General features: G+C 42.9%; 1 long non-coding RNA gene across 1 annotated transcript; it reads left to right on the plus strand.

The window, feature by feature from the left end:
* The first annotated feature begins 17,447 nt into the window (after window positions 1–17,447).
* LOC124264012 lies at window positions 17,448–18,055 on the plus strand. Its single transcript, XR_006895021.1, has 2 exons — window positions 17,448–17,556; window positions 17,591–18,055. It is a non-coding gene; the product is annotated as an uncharacterized LOC124264012 (long non-coding RNA).
* Window positions 18,056–18,954: the final 899 nt, after the last annotated feature.

An 18,954-nucleotide genomic window follows, 5' to 3' on the forward strand; every position in this document is an offset into this window, starting at 1 on the left:
TGTGTTACACCCTGACATTGTTCCCCATGAAGACAAAATACGCTCACCCACTGTGCCGTGTGTTACACCCTGACATTGTTCCGTGTGAAGACAAGATACGCTCACCCACTGTGCCGTGTGTTACACCCTAACATTGTTCCGTGTGAAGACAAGATACGCTTACCCACTGTGCCGTGTGTTACACTCTGACATTGTTCCGTGTGAAGACAAGATACGCTCACCCACTGTGCCGTGCGTTACACCCTGACATTTTTCCCCATGAAGACAAGATACGCTCACTCACTGTGCCTTCTGTTACACCCTGACATTGTTTCGTGTGAAGACAAGATACACTCACCCACTGTGCCGTGTGTTACACCCTGACATTGTTCCCCATGAAGATAAGATACGCTCACTCACTGTGCCGTGTGTTAAACCCTGACATTGATCCGTGTGAAGACAAGATACACTCACCCACTGTGCCGTGTGTTACACCCTGACATTGTTCCGTGTGAAGACAAGATACACTCACCCACTGTGCCGTGTGCTACACCCTAACATTGTTCCCCGTGTGAAGACAAGATACACTCACCCACTGTGCCGTGTGCTACACCCTGACATTGTTCCATTTAAGGACAAGTTATATTCAACCATTGTACATTGTCTCCTGTGGTACATCCTGAAACTGTTTCCTGTGAACGATATTCTCAAGCAATTATTTCAACATAATAATATCCTTAAGTGTGTCGATATTGTTATCTTTAGTTTAAACTGTTTTCATTTTGATTTCATGCTATTTAGAGAGTAGTCAAATGCAACATATGTTATATTTGGGATTACACTTTCTTAGTAAAGTACAGGTTCTAGTGCTTTTTTGGGTTGTGTCCCATCCGGGATTCGAACCCACACCCTCAGAGTCAGGCACCAACTCGCCAGCCCACAAAGTCAGCTGCCTAACCCACCGCGGCTTCCACAAAATGGTTGTCTAGACTGCGGACTTTGTGTACCCCTCTGATGAGTGTAAATTGGCACGGCTCCCGTGGCCGAAAGCTATGATTACACAATGCCACTTAGAAAGTGGTCAAATGCAACATATTTTATATTTGGGATAACACTTTCTTAGTAAAGTACTTTTCCGCACGAAACGATGACATGTGTCAACCAAGTCAGCGAGCCTGACCACCCGATCCCGTTAGTCGCCTCCTACGACAAGCATGGGTTATTGAAGATGAATTCTAACTAGAATGACGACAGTGAACGAGTATAGTTTTAAGCCGCATTTTGCACTATTCCAGCAATATCACGGCGGGGTACACGAGAAATGGGCTTCACACATTTTACCCATGAGGGGCACTGACATTCAGGCTCAAGTCGCAGCCACTCGACATACAAACCGCACCTTCCGGTAACCGGCAGTTACGTTCTCCCTTTGTAGTAAGTCAGTGTGGTTTTATGCCGCTTTGAGCAATAACCCAGTATTATCACACCGAGGAACAGAAGAAATGGGTTGCACACATTGTTCCCATGTGCGGAATAGAACCGGGTTGTTCGGCGTGACGAGTCAGCGAGTGAGTGAGTTTAGTTTTACGCCGCACTCAGCAATATTCCACCTATATGGCGTCAGTCTGTAAATAATCGAGTCTGGACCAGACAATCCAGTGATCAACATCATGAACATCGATCTGCGCAATTGGGAACCGATGAAATGTGTCAACCAAGTCAGCGAGCCTGACCACCCGATCCCGTTAGTCGCCTCTTACGACAAGCACAGTCGCCTTCTGTGACAAGCATGGGTTGCTGAAGACCTATTCTACCCCGGATCTTCACGGGTGTTCGGGGTGACGAGCGAACGCCTTAACCACAAGGCTAATCCACCGCACCGCCCTTTGTAGTTGTCAGTCTCTGTCCAAATACCTTTCCTTGTTGTACCAGATTAAATTGAGCGAGTGAGTTAGTTAGGTCTTACGCCGCTTTAATCAATATTCTAGCGATATCACGGCGGGGGACACCAGAAATGAGCTTCACACATTGTACCCATATGGGGAATCGAACCCGGGTCTTCGGGTAACAGTTACACCTAGAATGAATAAAGTTATTTATTATATTATGTTAACACATGTACATTTAAAGAATGAGGAATATTTTTACGGATATAGAACTTCTTTACTCTGTATAGGCGGCTTCTCGACACATATTCTAATGTCGTTGTCAAGCAAGCGGTGACAACGACATTAGAATCTATGTCGAAACGTCGCCTATACAGAATAAAGAAGTTGTATATCCATAAAAAATAGTCCTCATTCTTCATCTACCCAACTTGTAGAATGCCAGTCAAAGAAGTCATGTACATTTAGAAGAAAAGTAAATACGCGTTCACATGCAATATCTGTTCACTGGTTGAACGTTTCACAATTGTTGCAGTTACCTCCCCTTGTTTTGCGGTTACCTCCCCTAATAGTTCATTTTCACCCTCAGAAACCCGAAGAATATTCAGCGCCTCTCCTTCGTCATGGTGGTAAATTTTCTGACACACTTTATGAATTTAGGGTTTTTGTTACAAATATAACTTAACAACTAACAACCACACAAACCAAAACTAAGTTGTCACAGACATCACAATTTGAGACGCATGATTTTCCTGTACAATTACCCCATAAACTCCAATGTGTGTCACATATCTTTATAAGAAATAGAACACGGTGGCATGGGAAGAACAAGAATCTGAAATAATTTGCTGAAGCGGCTGTGAAATTCCTGCACAATCACAGTGATTGCATTTACAAGTAATTTTGTGTCGTGTGAATTATGAATCTTTGAGTGGGTTATGTTTAACATCGGTCCTAACTGTACTCCAGTCAGCTTGATGCTGAAGATGTACGGGTATTTTGCCGACAAACCTGCAAACAGATTCGGGGACAAATCGGGATTCGAACTCAGAGTCATGTGTTTGGGCGTACACAAGGGACGTAATTCTAAACAGCAAATTGTGGCGCCTTAGGTATTTGAGTCAATATTATCTACTAATGTCTAAAGAAGATCAATAGAAAATAACAGATAAATAAATAAATAGAAAAGTACACTCCCATTAGAACTAAGCTGATGACAACAGGTACACAATGTTTTTGACTCGAAAGTCGTAATCAAAACAGTTTTCAAAATATTTTCGTTGTTTGTTTTGGAAAATAATCCCAAAGCACAAAGTGTGTAGTTACTTTTGTGCGTCAGTTTACTAGATTCAATATGCTAATACCGGAGCTCGATACACCACATGGGTGCCATGTGGACCTCTTGTGTGAAGCCTCTTCCATCCCAACCACAATGATATTGCTGGATTGTTGATAACATACTGGCTGCTGTCCTTGGCGAGTTAGTGAGTGAGTGAGTATGGTTTTATGTCGCTTTTACCAATATTCCAGCGATGTCACGGCGGGGGACACTAGAACACGGCGGGGGGACACTAGAAATGGGCTTCTCACATTGTACCCATGTGGGTAATCGAACCCGTGTCTTCGACGTGACGACCGGACGCTTAAACCATTAGGCTACCCCACCACCCCTGTACTTGATGGTGGTTGCTGTCAGTTTCTGAGATGAATCACCTGGAATTCGTCGCAGTCGTCCCTTTCCGTAACTTGCAAGAAGACCCGTCCCTCTATCGATGAACGTTATGCGTGATAATTCGACAGTGAGAATGTGCATCAGGATTCCGGTAATTTAGTAAAAATCATCTCCTCAGCACTTAAATCGGTAATGGTAGAATATGATACAGTTAATAAAATAAATATAAATTGAGGCCAGATTTATCATGTACGTTGGTACACATGGGGCATGGTGGGCGAGCTGGATAAGGCGCCAGGCTAGTGATCCAGCAAGCTTAAGGTGTCAGGATCGAGCCCACCTCTGACCGGGTGTGAAAACCTTGGAGTCAACTTTGTGTGCAGACACTTTCAGTGTTGTCACAACCCCTAGTGTACAGTACACAACTCTGTGCACTTAAAAGAAGCCACGAATCCCTTGGTAGATGACCAGATGGTGGCCACATGAATACGTGCAAACACCTAGTTGCGGGTACAGCAACGTGCAGTAAACTTGGACAAAGTACTATGACTATGTGTCCCAGTCCACCCAGCTGTGAATGGGAACCTCGTAAAGACGAGAAAGCCGCAATAACTCGGTGCGCCTTGTGGCTGCAAGAGTTGTATGATCCCCGGGGAGTTGAGATTGATAATACGATGTGCCGTTGAGATTGACATCCAATGATCGAGGGAAGAAATACCAGCGCCTTGAGCATGGTCTAGTTGCGTGGATATGTGCGTTATATAAATATATAATAATAATAACACATATGTACAGAAACCCGGATCAACACGAAGTTCCCTCCTACAAGTTCATCTTCAACTTGATGATTCTGGATATAGTTGAAACATTTGGGAGAGTAAGTCCTGTTGTGTCAATATTTTGTGGATTACTTTATATACTAGCCACACAAAGAAACTGTGCATTGTCAAAATATTATCCCAGTTGATAAGTACGATAACAATGTCAAAGGTACATATAAACTTTATGGAGGGATCATGAGACCATAAGAAGTCGGGAGAATTTCAATTGAAAAGTCAATCACAATGACGTCACGAGTCCACAAGCGGGACAGGGCTCAAACGACCATGTCACAAGCTCAATAACGGGCATGTCCACCATCGGCATTGAGAACAGCAGTGCATCGACGACGCATAAAGCCTATCAAACGTGCAAGGAAGGCCAGATTCTCTCAGGTTCTGTTGCAAGGTCAAGGACGTTATCTGGCGAATGAGGAAGACGGCGTAGACGTCGATCCATCTCGTCCCAAACATGCTCTATCGGGGAGAGATCCGGTGAATTTGCAGGCCAAGGCAGTAAGTCAACGTTGTGGTGTTGCAAGAAATCCATAGCAACCTTTGCCGTATGAGGGCGGGCATTGTCCTGTTGGAATGTTAACCCAGGGCCATGACGTTGCAAAAAAGGAATTACCACAGGTCGAAGAATCTGATCCCTGTAGCCCACACCAGTTAAGTTGCCCTGAACAATCACCAAAGGAGTTCTTTGGCGTGCTGTTATTCCACCCCAAATCATCACGGAACCACCACCAAAGCAATTCCTCTCCAAGACACAGGCCTGTGCATAATGTTCTTCCACGCGTCTATAGGCATGTTGACGTCAATCACTATGGGAAATGTTAAACCTGGACTCATCTGTAAAAACAACATTTCTCCACTAAAACAAGGGTCTGCGGACATGATTTCGGCACCACATTCGGCGAGCTTGTCGATGACGTTGTGTCAGGATAGGCCGTATGGCGGGACGTCGTGGTCTTATCCCGTGATGACGTAAACGTTGTCGAACTGTGTTGGGGTGAATTCGGCGAAGTCCTGGGATGGTTCGGGCAGTCATCACTGCAGTCTGAAACCTGTGGCGAAAAGATGGGTCACCCTTATCCATCTGTCCTGTCTTGGCGTTGTTACACGTGGACGTCCAGAACGTGGCCGATCGATGACGTCATTTGTGTTCTGGTAGCGTCTCACCAGTGCAGAAATGGTGTTCCGGTGGCAGTGGAAATGTGCAGCCACTTGTCGTTGAGACATTCCCCCACGGACCATCCCAATGGCCTCATGACGTTGTGCAGACGTGAGCCTTGGCATGCTATGCGTTTCAACAGCCGTTTAATTTTTTGAACGATCGCAAGGGCAGGGGTTGAGCTTTCCAAAGTGACAGTATTGTGTGGCATTCATTTGCTCTGTTTCTCTTTCCCGGAATGCACGTGCAACAACGTATTGCACGTCTCAAGGACGACCCCACTGACGTCACGGAACGTGGCACGTGCATGCATGTTGGATACATGTCACTAATCTCTGAGTTTAAATCCTTATGTGTCTACACAGGTTTGATAAATTTAGATTTTAAATTTTGTATGCACAGTTTCTTTATGTGCCTAGTATATATATCATTTTGACATTACAAAGAACATTGCTAAAAGAATTATTTTGCATGATTGCATGTAATAGATATAGGGGCGAGATTCAAATCCACAAACATGTTTGTTTACATATTGTCTCCAATGTTCCCCATTAAGTATATATTTTCTGTGACGATCTGTTTGGCTCCTAAAGTTATTTCACTGTAAAATCTATTTTAACATGTCCAAAGAGGTGTTAAATATTTTAAAATGAATGAAATAGCTATGAGTCTAAAAACAATAGATATTCATAATTAACTAACCATTTCATTTCGGTTAATTGCATGGGCACAGTTTCAGTTTGGCGTTTTTCTGAACATTCGAATATTTTTCCGCGTGTTCATTTTAAAAGTGGGGCGGTGGGGTAGCCTAGTGGTGAAAGCGTTTGCTCGTCACGCCGAAGACCCGGGTTCGATTCCCCACATGGGTACAGTGTGTGAAGCCCGTTTCTGGTATCCCCCGCCGTGATATTGCTGGAATATTGCTAAAAGCGGCGTAAAACTAAACTCACTCACTCGCCATTTTAAAAGTTCACCAAGGGTATAACAGCCAGTTTAGACAAAAGGAAAAACACCTCGTACAATGAACCATTTACATGACTTTCTTTGATAGCCTTATGCCTGACGTTAATTTTACTACTTTGACCTTACCTAAGATAACCAGGATAAAGATGAAAATATTATACAGTTAGTGTTTAGGGTTACATATAGTGGCTTTATCAAACTATCTAACTAGACTTCGCTCGTCACACCGAAGGCCCGGGTTCGATTCTCAACATGTGTGAAGCCCATTTCTGGTGTCCCCCGCCGTGATATTGCTGGAATATTGCTAAAAGCGAGGTAAAACCCAACTCACTCATCTAACCAGACACAGACTTTCACACAGTAACTACTGTAACATCCAGCATTAATCAACTCAACATATTCATTTGTTTTATCGATCAATAATCGAGGCTACACATACGGATTATGAAAGATTAATTTATTAATTGTTAAAAGCTGTTATCTAGCCTCGTGTAAGAATGTCGAGTTTTGATTGGTTCGAGAGACTCTGATAAAAAACCCTGTACACCAGGGAGTACAAAAGTCATAGTATCCCGCCTCGGTGACCACGCGAAGTGAGAAAAGCGTGCATCGCCAAGCCTTTAGTAACGTGCGCTGCATTGAGGTCAATCGATCAGCTGTTGTCAACATGGCATCTCACATAAATGAAAACAAGTCGATTCGATGCGTATTGTTGTCTTTTGATTTAGTAAAAACATTCGGCTAGATAAATGCGTTATCACATCGTGTCGAGGGAAATACGGGGTTTTAACAGTCCCTCGACACGATGTGATAACTTATCTTACAGTTAATACACTCTTCAAAAAAAGAAACGCAAAACCCAAATATCAATGAAAAATTGGTGTTATTCAAGGACGTGTAGATCAGCGGAAAACAAAGATACATGAATGAAATTTTGTGGAGCAATGCATTGCTATCTTGTCCATACTTCACGAGAATAACAGTCATCACAGTAATTACTGCTGTCCACTAGGTGGTGTTGAAGTCAGTACCTCGTATGACCACCTCCAGCTGCTACCACTGCCCGACACCTCCTGGGTACAGATCGAATCAGTCGTTGGATGTTTTGTTGTGGAATCATTCTCCATTCCTCCTGCAGCATGTGGAACAACTGTTGAAGATTCTGTGGTGGAATACGACGTCGACGTACCCGTCCATCGATCTGATCCCAAAGGTGTTCGATTGGGTTTAGATCCGGGGATCTTGAGGGCCAGGGGAAGGTATTGATGTTGTTATTAGCCAGGTAGTCCACGGTGGCACGTGTTATGTGGGGCCTGGCGTTGTCCTGTTGGAAGAGCTGCCGTTGACGGTCAACAAAGTGAAGGACGTGCGGACGGAGAATCTGGTCGATGTATCGATTGGCCGTCAGATTGCCTTGGACAAGCATAAGTTCCGATCTGCGGGTGTATGAGATACCCCCCACACCATAACGCTCCCTCCATCGAATCTGTCCACCTGTCTGATGCAGTTAGGAGCAAAACGTTCATGACGTCGTCTGTAGACACGGTCTCTACCATCACGTCCCCTGAGGAGATAACGGGATTCATCGCTAAACCATATGCGCCTCCAGTTTGCCAGGTTCCATGGCAGCACCGTGTTACACCATCTCACTCGTCGACGTCGATGTAGTCGTGTCAAGGAGGGGGCAACTTTTGGACGTTTGGAACGTATCCCTACTTCTCGGAGACGGTTCCTGATTGTCTGATCGGACACTCTTCGGGCTCCAAACTGGTCTTGTGCTGTGTCCCGGTCGGTACGATGGCGGTCACGTAGGTGGGTTACCCGGATGTACCGATCTTCGGCAGGTGTGGTGACTCTAGATCTTCCTGATCTTGGACGGTCATTTGTCGAATTTGTTTGACGATATCGATCCCACAATCGAGTTATTGTGCTGGGATGAACGTTGAAGATCCTTGCCACCCCACTCTTTGATTCGCCAGCTTGCAATCGTCCAATTGCCTGATTTCGATCGGCAGCGTTGAGACGTCCCATTTTCGTGTACAGTACTTGCAAAGATCGTGGATGAAATTGTGAGATTCACTTGGGTCTTTTATAGTCACATGCTGTACTCATGCTTTGCACGTGAGAAACGTGTGCCTGATATTCGTGCTGCATGACATCCACGCACATCATGACAATCCTGATTGATAAAACCGTTCAAAATCATTTTTGGTAGCGTTTGGTCAAGCATGATCTTCTAAAACATTCCAGAAACAATGTTCAACCCTAAAAAAATGTTTGGGTTTACATATGTATACAAAATTGTAAGTATCATTCTTGAATTTCATCTTGCGTTTCTTTTTTTGAAGAGTGTATCTTGGGACAATTCTAGAATTGCAGTGCAATGAGAGAGTGAGTTTAGTTTTACGCCGCTTTTAGCAATATTCCAGCAATATCACGGCGGGGGACACCAGAAATGGGCTTCACACATTCTACCCATGTGGCGAATCGAATCCGGGTCTTCGGTGTGGCGAGCGAACACTTTCACCACTAGGCACCCAACCACCCCGCCGTGCAATGAATTTGTAGACTCCTTTGGAGGAAGTTATATCTTTAAGCTGAACGTGTCTACAGGTCCGTCAAATCTTTCCACAGAGTTTTTAACGGTTTGAGTATGTTTTTATATGATGAAAATTAGATGTGTGCTATAATTTCATATTTTCTAACCTAACGTTTCAAACATACTGCTTGTGTGCACGATAAACCATCTGGACTGGGGGTTGTTTAAAAAATAAATATGACACATATTGCATGGTATGTGATCCTACTGGAGACAACATCGGCGCTAAAGCATGCAACCCACCTTATTCCAGTTCATTTCCTCGTCACCTGTGAAGATCCGGGTTAGTATTGGTCTTCAGCAACCCATGCTGGTCTCCCCGTGAAGATCCGGGTTAGACTTGATCTTCACTAACCCATGCTGGTCTCCCCGTGAAGATCCGGGTTAGACTTGGTCTTCACTAACCCATGCTGGTCTCCCCGTGAAGATCGGGGTTAGAATTGGTCTTCAGCAACCCAGGCTTGTCTTAAGCGGCCTTCACACGGCAAACTAAAGTTTGAGATTGTGAACATTCCAACAACTCGCCACCAACACAAATTTCAGAATTGTCAAACTGTTGTCGAGAAATAGGATCGGTCACTATTCTCACCAACTTTTCCATTAAGCGGCCTTCACACGGCAAACTAAAGTTTGACGATTCATATTGCTCAGGGGCAGATACAGCTTTTTGAGAAAGGGGGGGTGCACACTGTTGGGAAAAGGGAGGGTGCATACTTCATTTTCACCCGAGTTTCAATGGTCATTTAATAAACTTTCAAGACAAAAGGGGGGTGCGCACACCTGCACCCCCCGTCTTGATCCGCCTATGTTACTGAAATTTTAAAAGTTGTCAAACTCGCGTTTTCACACGTCAAGAACATGTTGTCAAACTTTCGTGTCATTTTCAAGACGCCATGTTTCTATCGGTGCGGTCACGTGACAATTTCGTTGAGTGCGATTGGTTGTTTCTGAACAACACGAGTTTGACAACACTTCACACGTCAAACTCGAGTTTGACAACACCGAAAGTTTGATGGAAAAGTTGGTGAGAATAGAGACCGGTCCTTTTTCTCGACAACAGTTTGACAACTCTGAAATAGGTGTTGGTGGCGAGTTGTTGAAATGTTCACACTCTCAAACTCATGTGTTGTCAACATGTGTTGTTAAACTTTAGTTTGCCGTGTGAAGGCCGCTTAACGGGATCGTGTGGTAAGGCTCGCTGACTTGGTTGACACATGTCATCGTATCCTAATTGTGTAGATCGATGCTGATGGTGTTGATCACTGGATTGTCCGACCCAGACTCGATTATTTACAGACCGCCGGCATACAGCTGGAATATTGCTGAGTGCAGCGTAAAACTAAACTCACTCACTTAATAAATTGAGTGAACCGCATCCCTTTGACTGGACATTTCCAGTTACTTTTCCACTATTGTCCTAGTATATGCATAGTTGTCACCGAAGGTTGTGGTAAGCTTATAGTACGAATATATTTGTATTTCTATCATCAGTAAGTTAAATATACATACACGGTGTTATTTGTTTATCTCTGTAACCACTGAACAGCATTGATTAGCGGGAAGTTGCGCGCGAAAGGATCTCATGAATATTCAGTAGGACACACCTCCAAACGCGATGGAGTGTTCTATTTCTTTATTTACACTTTTTATGGCTTGTCATATTTGAGTAAAATGTTCATGTGCGTAAGCAGTTGATCTGATACCGCATTGTGAAGGAAACAGTCGACAGTAATCAAAATATAACATTAACTAAAAGTTTTCCGATAATTTGCCGTGTGACCTTAACCCGACAAAGGGCAAGGACGGGCCTACCTTTAGAATACAGCACCACAAACTTTAAAAATACGTCATAATACCCTTTTACGTAATTATATGTGATTTTGTTCCAAAGCACGTTCTCGAAACAATGCCCTATGACGCCTGCATGGCAACACGGTTGTCTAGCTCTGCGAGTGCGTATAAGCTCCGCTCACTGATGTTTCATCTCTACAAGCTATGTCATTGAATAAGCCCAAAGATGTTGAGAGTTTCCAGTAGTTGTATACCGGCGGATGCGCAATTTTTTGCAAGCACCAGTTTGAAATATTTTTCTTTTGTCACTAATACGCTCATATTTATTTGTATTACGGGGTGCTGAGGTGATATGTTTTGTGTATTATTGTATTTTGTATTTTTTAAATTTAGCGAGAATGCGTTACACCGGTCTATATTATATATATTCGATTATTCGCAAGTTTGGTCAATGTAATTATTCAAATTATGTAAGCACCTTTAGAATACAGCACCACAACTTCTCTGCCGTGGGTCACGTGTCATTAAGACAAGTAACCAGTTTGTGAGAACCCGTCGGACGCGAACCCGCGACCTTCCGATTGTTACCTCGACAGCTAACCGACTGAGCTACGTCCACACTGTTACACAATGTGCAAATTTCACGCGTCATTCCTGTGACGTCACGGAAATGAACGGAAAGAGTCGAATAGGTCACGGACAATTACGAAGGTTATGGGTAGACTTGGTGTCTGATGATTTTAATCTACGGACAATTGCCGAATGGACCGAATGTGGCGTGGAATGAGCCGATATGACTCGAACTGAAAAGGGTTGTTGACGTCGGGCGTCAGACGTAGATTTCACGGTGCATGCATGAATGGCGCGCTTTTATAAAAATAAGGTGATTTTGTGACAGAAAAGTGATGTAGGGATATCTGTTAAAATAATGTGGATCGCGCTAAGGAACGAGGGAGACATGAGCATATGTCTAGTGACAGCACGAGGGTGAGTTAGCCTTCGAATTATTACGTGTGAAAGAGGCTTGAGTACAAATTCCAGGCCAATTTCCATAGTGTCCTTGCGACGTTTTTGGTTTCCGTTTTTGTGTGAAAAAAGTATTAAAATGCAAAAGGAAAAACAGCAAATGGTACTCACGTATTACACCGGACATGTACCCATGTTATTCATACGACGCTTCGAAAACGGAGGTATTTTCTGTTGTTATGTCATGTTACCGAGCGGAAAGCCACAGATATCAGGAAATAGGCGACCATACATATTATTTAAGGAATCTTTTTATAATAATTTTCTGATGACGTAAAAATGAAAATATAAAAGAAAAAGGCACGGGCATGTTATGACATGTCACAAATGTAAAAAAATCGCAATAGTTTTTGCTTTTTTCGTGGTTTATCTGGACGTTATAATTTCCTTCATAAACATAGGCTTCATCTATGACCTCAGAGTCTCGACAGTAAGGAAAGATATCAAGGGGAAGTAACTCGGTGCTTAAACTGTGGTTTCAGCAGTACGAACGTTTCACTATCCGAACGTTTTTTTTAAAAAACCAAAGTGTTCGTATTAACGAGGTCTGACTGTATATAGACCTAACCCTAACCCCTAAACCCAAAGCCCTATAACCCTAACCCCACAAACATTGCTGACGTGTCCAGTGTAACACATTCTTAACCCTAACCCTAACCCCTAACCCCACAAACATTGCTGACGTGTCCAGTGTAACACATTCTTAACCCTAACCCTAACCCCTAACCCCACAAACATTGCTGACGTGTCCAGTGTAACACATTCTTAACCCTAACCCTAACCCCAACCCCACACGCATTGCTGACGTGTCCAGTGTAACACATTCTTAATCCTCACCCTAACCCTAACCCCTAACCCCACAAACATTGCTGACGTGTCCAGTGTAACACATTCTCACCGCTTCGAAAAATAAAATACTAATAAAAAACATTCTATGTAATGGTGCAAATTACTGAATGAAAAAAATATTTATGTATGTCAGTTCGCATGTGTAATACGTGAGTACCATTTGTTGTTTTTCCTTTTTGCATTTTAATTCTTTTCTTTCACACAAAAACGAAAAACCAACAACGTCGAAAGTACACTATGAAATAGTTTAACGTAGAAATTTTGAGCTAATGGAAATTGGCCTGGAATTTGCACTCAAGCCTCTTTCACAGGCAACATAAATTTTGTTCAGTAATGATTCGAAGGCTAACTCACCCTCGTGCCGTCACTACACATGCTCATGTCTCCCTCGTTTCTTAGTGCGATCCACATTATCCTTACAGTGTTCCCTACATCACTTTTCTGTCACAAAGTCACCGATTTATATAAAAGCGCGTCATTCATGCATGCACCGTGAAATCTACGTCTGACGCCTGACGTCAACAACCCTTTTCAGTTTGAGTCATATCGGCTCATTCCACGTCACACGTTATCTTGCAGATTACGGAATGGGACGAGTGTGCCAAATGGCATCGGATCCATTCGGCAATTGTCCGTAGATTAAAATCATCAGACACCAAGTCTACCCGTAACCTTCGTAAGTGTCCGTGACCTATTCGACTCTCTCCGTTCATTTCCGTGACGTCACAGGAATGACGCGTGAAATTTACACATTGTGCAACAGTGTGGACGTAGCTCAGTCGGTTAGCTGTCGAGGTAACAATCGGAAGGTCGCGGGTTCGCGTCTGACGGGTTCTCACAAACTGGTTACTTGTCTTAATGACACGTGACCTACGGCAGAGATCGTCCTCACGAGAAGTGGTGGTGCTGTATTCTAAAGGTGCTCCCAAGGACGTTCTTCTTGTCCAGCATGGCAGCCGACGACAGCAAGTCAACTTTCCCCCACTTCGCAACTGACGCCATTCACGTCGGCCAGGAGCCGGAACAATGGAAGTCCATGGCTGTAATTCCTCCGATATCCAATGCCACCACGTTCAAGCAATTTGGACCCAACGAGCACGCGGTGAGTGTAAGAATTCATAGAGATACTAAATAGAAGCACTTCTGTCAACTCCGCTTGCTTGTTCAAATGTTTCATCATCTCTCGAGTTGAGCCGATGGATAAATAACAGTACCATCTGTTACACGTGAACCAAATAACATAATGTTTATATACATCACTTGAGGATATATTATATGACTTGGTGCGATTGTGATTTATATTTCTTTGCTTTGCGGGACCTACGTGTTCCATACTGCTGCATTGGTCCAATCTACAGGTCCTGATCTAGTCCGTTTGGCTCAAAAGCTTACCGATGAATTGCAATCTAACTCGAAAACTAATAAACATAAAATACTCAGTGAAACACTGATCATAATCAAAACGTCAGACCAACTCTGGGAGTATATTTGCAGAATTTATGTCATAAAAATAAAAAAGTTGTTTAACAAACTATCATTAAAATATTGACACAGTTCACTATTTGTTTCGAGGGAGGAGTGCAGAGAAAGGGACAGCTCGGTGTGAAAGAAAGGATGGAGACGGCACAGCACAGGTTAATGAATTAATAACTTTGTCGGCACTTGTGCACGTGCTTCTCTAAGTTCTAACACCTTAACTTGCACCATCTGCATGTTAACATGAAAATCAACCTGCATCAAACAAAACTAGTTTATTATACCCCGCAACAATGAAGTTGCGGGGGATATAGAAACGAGTTCTGTGCATCCGTCCGCGTGTCCGTCACACTTTGTCCGAGGCAGATGTCCTGAACTATTCGTGATAGCTTAACCAAACTTGGTACAGATGTCAACCATGATACCTAGATGTGCCTTTTGGGGCTTAGACCCAGATGCGAATTTTATTTTTTGCAGTTTCCATGGAAACATGACTTAGGCTGTGACTATGAGGATGTCATCTTGTCCGGAGCAGATCTCCTAAATTATACATGCTAGCTTCATCAAACTTGGTACACATATCAAGCATGATCCCTAGATGTGCCTTTTGAGGTTTAGACCTAGATATGAATTTTATTTTTTGTGGTTTCCATGGAAACATGACTTAGGCTGTGACTATGAGGATGTCATCTTGTTTCATTGCCATGGCTTCAACTGAATTTGGTGGTAGTGCTCCATTCTGGAGCAGATCTTAAAAACCTTTTAATACTCTCCTTCCACTTTGCTGTGTACACTCCAAAACATTTGACATAATCATAACTAGTAGACATATTCATAAAGAGTATTTTGCCGTTGCGGGGGATATTGATGACTTTGTCTTCTTGTTAAACATGTTAAAGTGAGTGAGTGTAGTTTATACTGTTTTTATTAATATTCCAGCGATATTGTGGCAGGGGACACCAGAAATAGACTTCACACATTGTACCCATGTGGGGAATTGAACCCGGGTTCAAGCCAACGCTTTAACCACTAGGCTACCCCAATGCCCCAAACATGTTAAAAGACATGTAATTAATTTGGGCCCAAGTCTTCAACATAATTCATTCATGTCAGCTACTCTTTACTTGTTTATATATTTTTTTATCACTTTTAATTATTATCTATTTGATATATGCCAAATGGTCATTAAGCTGTCACTATATATATATTCTGTTGCTGCAGGTTTCTGCTTTTCGTCTGGACAGGCGGCCACCAACACCATCACCAGCCTCCTCACCGCAGGGGGGCGGTGGGGTAGCCTAGTGGTTAAAGCTTTGGCTCGTCACGCCGAAGACCCGGGTTCGATCCCCCACATGGACACAATGTGTTAAGCCCATTTCTGGTGTCCCCCGCCGTGATATTGCTGGAATATTGCTAAAAGCGGCGTAAAACTAAACTCAGTCAGTCAGTCATCACCGCTGGGGACCATGTCATCAGCATGGGTGATCTTTATGGGGGTAAATAACTCATGTTTCTACCCACATGGTTCTGTTTTAACAACTCTACAAAGTTCATAAATGCAAGTGTCATAACACTTACATGTCATTTGATTGACTGATATGCAGACTCACTCATTAGTTACTTTTCAAACATATATAATAACATATATACCCGGTAATGTTATTTTTTACAATGACTGAAAAAATATAAAAGTAATGAAAAAATAACATATTTGCAAACATACTCAAGAGTAGATATCTTAAAATGCAGGTACTGTAAACGTACTTTTTTTCCCCGCTTGGTGCAAATTTCGTGGAATTGACAGTTTAGACTACATCACGCGGTCAATTATTCGCGCAATCAGTAATTGCTGGAACTGCCAGCTGTCTCTTAGGCCGCCACTAATAGCAATAAAAACAACCAGAGTGGCTTAACCTGTCAGGCGGCGTGTATTGCTTACTCACAGGAAATCTGCGCGATATATACAGTAAAACGGGGTCTTCTCGTTTATCCACCACCTATTGTTCTAGGTGGACAAGTCACTGAAGCGGAATAATCCTCAAGACAATAGATGTCCCTGAAATTTTGTTCCCTGTGAAATAAGATCCCCCCCCTTGAATGTAGTAGTAAAAAAGTAAGTCTTTCTACATTTTTTTTTATTTCAACAATACATACAATATCAAAATTAACAATACATTCAATATCTATGACAATCCTCAATAGCCTGTTAAATGGGATACTGCATCCCAATATGCATATACATCCATATGGCCAGCCAAGAATTGCTGTTTGATGTTACATAATCTGTTTGTTAAATTGACATATTTAACTTTCTTGCGAGGAGGTTTGGCACCTCCTCTTAATTGCATACATGATGCCTCTACGTAAGATTGTTCTTTTTTTCAAGAATTCAATAATCTTGAAGATATTGGGATGGTTTTCTAAACAGGAAAGCTTCCTGTGCCAGCCCTCAACATGATTAGTAGTGCGGGGGCCTTCGGTGGCGAAGTGGTTCCACATGGTCCTGCCATGGTCACCCTCCACCCAGTACGATGTCATATAGTCTGTAAACTGTTCCACCCCAGGAGGTGCATCTTCCAGGGCCTGCCACCACACATCACTCACACAGTCCACTGGTACCAGGGGCAAAGCAATCGCTCGTCTTACAAGACGACCTATGTCCGGGTTGTCCTTATATTCAGTTACCATTCCAAGCTTCTGAACTTTTCTCCAAACACTCTGGCTAAAGTGAAAGTAGCAACCCTTTAATATGGCATTTTGAAAAGTCATCTTGATGGCGTTTTGAGCAGCTGACTCAAAATCAGTGAACACACTCACTGGATCCAATACAATGTTCTTAGAGGCCGCTACATTCTTCACATTTTCAAAGAAACGTTCATATGTCGACTGCTTTTTATCTGGGAGCAGACCATACACCAAAGGGCACATCTTATTTTGCACAAATGCATGAATGGTGTAAAGCTGGGTGAACACACCAGGGCACTTGTCAAATGTTCCGTCACAGTAGTACACATCTGCTTCGGAGAGAAGTCGCAGGTTCTCGTCAGTCGCGAAGGTCAGGATCTTGTCATGGTCGCCGTGAGAAAACAGCAGGAAGTTGTCATTGGCATGCGTCTTAGTATATGCATCGGGAAGATCTATTGCTGATCTAGTTGCTGGCAGATGGGGGATGTCTTTGGCTCGGGAGCGGTATAGAGCAGGCAGATGGGGGGATGTCTTTGGCTCGGGAGCGGTATAGAGCAGGACGTACACTGTCAAAGATGGGCACTTCTGCAATGATGTCAGGATTCATCACTCTCAGACCTAGAACAGAGAAACACAATGTTAAATTCAAAGAAAACTGTTGTAGTATTTTAGTATTTAATAGTAATTAAAAAGTTGCCAAGTATTTATGTTAATATTTACCTGATAACTCCTCCTGATAAAGAGATGGAATTGGTTTGGAATCTTTTCGGACAAGGTCCTTAAGATTGGCCAAGAAAGAATCTACAGCGATTCTATTCTCCACAGATGCATGGTTATGCTGGTCTCTGTAGGACGTGAGAATATTATCTTTGGTGTTAACCGTGGCATGGCAGTTCTTCTGGGCGCAGTTCCAATGGACAGATGTTCCTCGTCTTCTTTTAACTACAAACTTGTAATTTTGGAACACTAAGTACTGACCACCTCTACCATTAGGAATAAACTGGACATTAACCTGTTGGTTAGCCATCGTGACTGACCTTAAAGAACCTCATGTACCATTTTATAATCGTGTAATAGTGAAAAGTGTTCACTGAATTAAAAAAACACAAATAGCATAATCGACACAATTTAATTAAAGTTCACGAACACTGTTCACTGTAACAGGGCAAATCAGCTAATTAGTGTCACCCACCAGGACCAAATTTCAGAGTGAGCAGTGTAATCACTAACCCGTGTCAACTAATCCCATCTAATCCCTTGTCAAAACTAAAGGGTGGTGGATAAGTGAGAATGAACCAGTAAAACGTTCACCCACGGAAGTATTAAGTCCTTAGGAAGTGAGATATCGTGATGGTATACTATATAAAGAGATGAAAAACACATCAGTCTTATGTTCCGAATTATGACAATCTGACGATGGCATTGCGAATGTGGTTAAAGAAAGCACATACCCCCAAGACAAGACTTCTACCATATATGAAGCTTCATGTGATTTCATTTCGTGAAATGCAGGAATAAATATAAATAAAATCTTAATGAAATAATAAATTACTGCTGTATTATTCATGGTAATCCGTTTCTTATCAAACCATCTGTCACTACGATTGGTCAAAATAGAACTTGTGACCAATTTCAATGGCGGCCACAACACACATCGCTATTTTTGCTCATTATTTATTTTTGGAACATGATTTTGGAAACCCATTACGGCGACAGTTAAGTATGATGCTTTATGCTACGATCAGTCGTCATTTTAAGATTCCCGTAGATTTTGGTTAGAGCGTCCGCCTGGAGAGCGGAAGGTCGCGGGTTCAATCCCCGACCGAGTCATACCAAAAGACTTTAAAATATAGTACTTGTTGGTCCCTGCTTGACGCTCGGCATTAATGGGTACAACAAGGACTGGTCGCCTCGGAGTCAGTATAATGTGTCTGAGTGGGGTATTAATGCTTCACTGCGGCATGGTATCTCAGTGGGCTAGCACTATAAAACCAGCTTCAGTCTGGGCTAGTACAAGCAGCCGCACATACACATAC

This window comes from Haliotis rubra, unplaced genomic scaffold (assembly GCF_003918875.1).
Source record: "Haliotis rubra isolate DU_JTF1 unplaced genomic scaffold, ASM391887v1 Scf900, whole genome shotgun sequence".
Taxonomy (NCBI): Eukaryota; Metazoa; Mollusca; class Gastropoda; order Lepetellida; family Haliotidae; genus Haliotis; species Haliotis rubra.